We start from the raw sequence: 5,528 nt of genomic DNA on the forward strand, positions 1-5,528 counted from the left end.
TATTTTGCAGGTTACCCGCTTGTAGGAGAAAAGTTCAGATCTTCTAGCACGTGTATTTGAAGCAGAAAAATGATATAGATGGATGAAAATGCGCTTGCATTGACATTGGATTACAGTATTAGTTTGGTAACTCCCATGTTTGTGTAATTGCAACTAAAGTGATAGAATATAAATATCTTTTGCCTAAATTGTTGTAGTTCAGCAATAGAGTTACTTTAGCTTAACTTATTCATCAGCTTTGAACCTTTTTTGTGATCTTGTAATTACACAAATAATGCACGCAACTACACTGGGCATATGGCCGTGCACAGGCTTCACGTTTTGTTTGCTTCAAGGGTTACAGTTTGTAGTAAATTTCCTGGACAGGTTGTAAAGTGCATACGTGTATACATGATAAGAGAATAAATATTCAGTATTATGGCATATGTCCACGTGGGAAAAAAAAGTAGTTTAGTAATGTGGCCGAGAAATATGAGACGGAGGGAGTACTTCATTTATTAATTCTTAAAGAACATGAAAAGTCAAAAGTGAACAAGTAAAAGTGCATGGAGGAAATAAATGTGTTAGAGAATTAAAATTAAAGTGCATACGTGTATACATGAGAAGAGAATAAATATTCAGTATTATGACATATGTCCACGTGAGATAAAAAAGTAGTTCGTTAAAGCAGAGGCGGATGGAACATTATAGTTAGGGGTTCAATTGAACCCCAAACTGTCGATGCGGCGTATAAATTTATATACAAAATTTACTACAATTATAATAAATAGTAGATATGAACCCATAACTTTAGAAATAAAATGGTTCAATGGTAAAAAAATTTAAAAGTTTGAACCCCTAGAGTTTAAATCATAGATCCGCCTCTGGGTTAAAGTGTACAATATATATAGCTTTTAGTGCAAGCATTTATTGTTGTGTTAGTTTCTCTTGGACACTTACATATAATAGGAAATCATTTATTAATTCTTAAAGATCGTGAAGAGTCAAAAGTGAATAAGTAAAAGTGCAACAAATGTATATTCTTGAGAGTCGAGATGAATAAGAAGGAAGCAAGTATTTGCTGAAGAAAACCCCTAGAAATCAAGGGAAGAGGTGTTAGGTGGAAAATTGAAGGAAACATGATTTGTGAGTGTGTACACGTGCTGTGCTGCAACAGAAAAATACAATACATGTGTGTAAAAAGTGGCATGATAAATTCAATGACCAACGAGATTGGTCCAAGTTTATAGTACAATTGACATTGCTCCTAGTACAATATTTGATAGCAGTGTTCGTACCTCTTTCATATATATATATATATATATATATATATATATATATATATATATATATATATATATATATATATATATATATATATACTAGTTGCGTGAGGCCCGTGCTAAGCCCGGGCCCAAACTCATGATCTAAAAATAACAAAATTTAATTATAAAAATATAAATTATTTGTATCACATTTTCCTATTGTATAATTAATTTAATTTAACAGCACATTAATCGTGTCTTATTGGTAATTATTAAAGTTTTTTAGTCATAATTGAATAATTTTGACGGAGAATTAGCAAATATAAAGGGACACAATATTCAATATTCACTAAACAAGAAAATTTTTAGAGGTTTAAAACAAATAAAGTGTGTGTTTGGTATGGAGAAGAATATTTATCAAAAAATATTTTTTAATTTTTTCATATTGGGCTGGTCAAAATTATTTAAAAACATTTTCTCTAGGAGAAGCAGGAAAATCAAGTTCCACAAATGAAATTCCACATTCATTGTGTCTTCCCCGCCCTCTAATACACCTCATTTTTAGTACCCCCACCCCCGTAGCCCCCATCCCCACCACCCACCGCACCCCCAGCCCCAACCCTACCACCCACCGCCCCCAGCCCCAACCCCACATCCCATAGTACTTGTTTAGATTATATACAAATGATTTTAAGATAATATTTTTTGCTTGCGTACCAATACAAGAAAATAAGTAAGAACACACTTATTTTTGATGAAAAATAGTTTTAACATAATATTTTCCTTCATAAACACATCCAAAGAAAAGAATTGGGGTACTAAGTAGTAAGATATAATAAATGCTCTGATTGAAATGAAACAGTGACTCCAAAGTTGCATAAATTTTAGGAAAATATGTAATAACAAATAATGTAAAAGGTACTCCCTCGATTCTTTTTTACTTGTCTCTCGTTGACTCAGCACTTCGCTTAAGCAATTTTTTATTAGGAGTAAAATATACTAATTACCCTTATTAATTATGCTTTGAAAATAAGTTTGATTATTAATATTCTATATAGTTACTTAATGATAAGGGTAATATAGGAAGAATCAATAAAGCTTTTGTGATTTGTTAAAATAAACAAGTAAAAAATACTCCCCTATTTCAATTTATGTGAACCTTTTACTGTTTGGAGAGTCTATGAGATGCTTCTTTGATCACGTTTTTCTTATATTTTTTCTAAATATATAAAGTATATTTTTACCAACTTGAAAAATCTATGTCAAAATTGACAGTCAAAGTTATAAAGTTTGATCTCTCGTATTCCGAAAATGTTCACATAAATTGAAACGGGAGGAGTATATTTTTAGACATCCACGAAAGAAAAAGGAAAAAAAGACATATGATCCAATTAGAGAGGCCCAAGTGGGCATAGCTATGAAAGAAAGCAAAAGTAAGCAGCCACATGATGCAGCATCACAGGGCAAAGCATAATGTGAGGACTACAAAAAGTCCCACATTTGCTCTTATATATAATAAATAATATATATATATATATATATATATATATATATATATATATATATATATATATATATATATATATATATTACCTTCGCATTTGCATGAAAGCACATTTCCAAATAATCTCAATATTAGCTCAAATCATGCATTGAGAGAAAATCACCCAAGAAGCATAAGACTTAACGCACCTCAAGTCATGCATTTTTACATCATACGAAATCTGATGTAGGTAAAGGATGCATAAATATTTGCGGAAAAAATTGGACATATAGCGCATTAAATTTAACCGCTATGAACTTTTTGATTATAAATTAGCAATTTATAGCAGAAATGTAGGAAAACGGGTTACGAAATGGACATGTATAAAGCATGAATTACATGCGCTATATTGGTCAAACCTGACTAAATGTCTGTTAGGCTGGGATGTTAGCGAGACCCTCTAGTGTATAAAAATATATGCTAAAGATAGAAATGTTCTTCTTGTTTTAATACATTACTTTGATTCTTTACCCCAAAAAAAGATTTAATTTTGGTCCGTCTCCATCATCTCTAATGTCATGACGTTCGTTGGTAAAATGGAAAGTCAAGCCACCATTCATTACTGGTTAATAATCATCCATCATAACTCAATCCAATAAAATAAAGCTCTACTTTTTGTGCATCACCTCTCTTCCTCACACTCTCAATCCTGTTTTATCGTACTCTCATTATGTTTTTACGCCTTTGACAAATTAAAAAGGTCAATCAGTTACCTTTAAAAGAATGGAATGTCAATATACTTAATAGTATACACACTGCACTACTTCTATTTTTAATAATGTATCTGTATATATTAACAGTATATACGATATACTATTTGTATGTTTAATAGCATATCAGTATACACTACTATATCTAAGAACATTAGTATATTTATTAGTACGCATTACATACTGCTAGTTTTAGTAGCTTATTTAAAAATACACAGAGTATACAACTTTTATACTACTATATTTAATTGTATGAAAAAAATTAAAATGTTTCAAGACAACTTTAATACAACTTATATATTACTATATTTAATTGTATGAAAAAAATTAAAAGGTTTCAAGACAACTTTGAGTAAAAAAGGCCTAAAATTTTAAAAATAAACCTCAATAATATAAAGTAACTATTTTTTTTAAAAACACATAAAAATAGTGCTATAATTAACTGTTCCTCGACAATTGTGATCGACAAAAAAAGTGAAAATAATTGGATGGTTTTGTTTTACTTAAAGGAAATAAATAAAAGTAGAAGAAAATAAAGTGAAGAAAACAACAAAAAGCAAGAAAGTACCGAAAAAGTGATGAATCTACCAGAAAGAACAGAACAATGTAAAAAATTACAACAAAGAAGGCAAATAAAATAAAAACTAGTGAGAAATTTTTACTAGAAAGAACACAAAAAAAAAAAAAAAAACACGAAGGAAAGGAAACAAAGAAAGAAAGTGAAAAAAAAGATCTTCCTGGAAAGAGCAAACCAAAAAAAAAAAAAAAAAAAAAAAAAAAAAAATTAACAACATAAAAAAAGAAATAAAGAAAGTGAAAAATTAAGTAGGCCGGGTGAAGGGGAGAAATAGAAAATAAACGTTTGAATTGTAAAAAATTTGGGATGAAAAAATATGATTTAAATAAAGGGAAAATAACACTGTATGTCTATTTGTACAAAATTATTACCCGCTCTAGCCCATATTTTTTTTTTTACACGAAGAGGCCCAAAAATTTCTCATTCTCAACACTTAATTCTAGGTCTGCACCCCTTCTCTCTTCCCCCTCTCTAAATCATCCAACATCAGAAAAATCTCATCTTCACACCATATTCGGACGACCAGATCTGAAAGAGAAGAGAACATTACCGGAGCAAACGTTTACGGCCACATCTAGAAGAAACAACAACATTGTCGGAGAGAACGATTTCCGGCCAGATCCATCACCGGCGTCGGAGAAAAGGAGTGACATCATCAGAAGATCCTTTTTTTTGTTTGATTCGTCAATAAGTTATGGATAAACTTTCAGATCTGAAATCTAAAATGGGTAGCATTTCTTCTTCTTCTTCTTCTTCTTCCTATTGGATGTGGTGAATTTGGTATTGAAGTGGAGATTTAATGGTAAATAACGGGTGTTTTCTATTGTAAATATGTATAATTCATGTTTCTACGCACTTATACAATGTAGATACATTGATTAAACATTATATATATAGTGTATAAATTTGTGTAGTTATGTATAATTATGTATAATTGTGTATGACTCTGTATAATACTGTATATTGTATATATACATAGTGTACAAGAATGTATATTTTAGTGTATAATTGTGTATGACTCTATATAATATTGTATATTGTATGTATACATCAGTGTATAAGAACGTATATTTTAATGTATAATTGTGTATAAGAATGTATATGAGTTGTTTAAGTTCAAATAATAATATTTTTTTTCCCTTGTTGGTGAATTTCAGAACAAATAAGTATGAAAAATAAGAAAATGAAAGAAAAATAATGAAGCAAAAAAAAAACAATATGATTTAGGAATGAAAAACGAAAATAAAATAAGAAAAAATTATCAAACTAATGGTATGAGGGTAGGTGAAATGGAGATGTGGGAACTTTGGACAGGAATGGTCATGGTGAGATCAGGTGGATACGCGGAACAAACTAAGTTTTGGGCATTTGGGCCATAGCTTGTAAGGCTACAAGATTCTAATTTTTTAATTTGGCTATATAAATGAAATATACTTTTTTGAGTTGTACATTTA

This window comes from Lycium ferocissimum, chromosome 9 (assembly GCF_029784015.1).
Source record: "Lycium ferocissimum isolate CSIRO_LF1 chromosome 9, AGI_CSIRO_Lferr_CH_V1, whole genome shotgun sequence".
NCBI classification, from domain to species: domain Eukaryota; kingdom Viridiplantae; phylum Streptophyta; class Magnoliopsida; order Solanales; family Solanaceae; genus Lycium; species Lycium ferocissimum.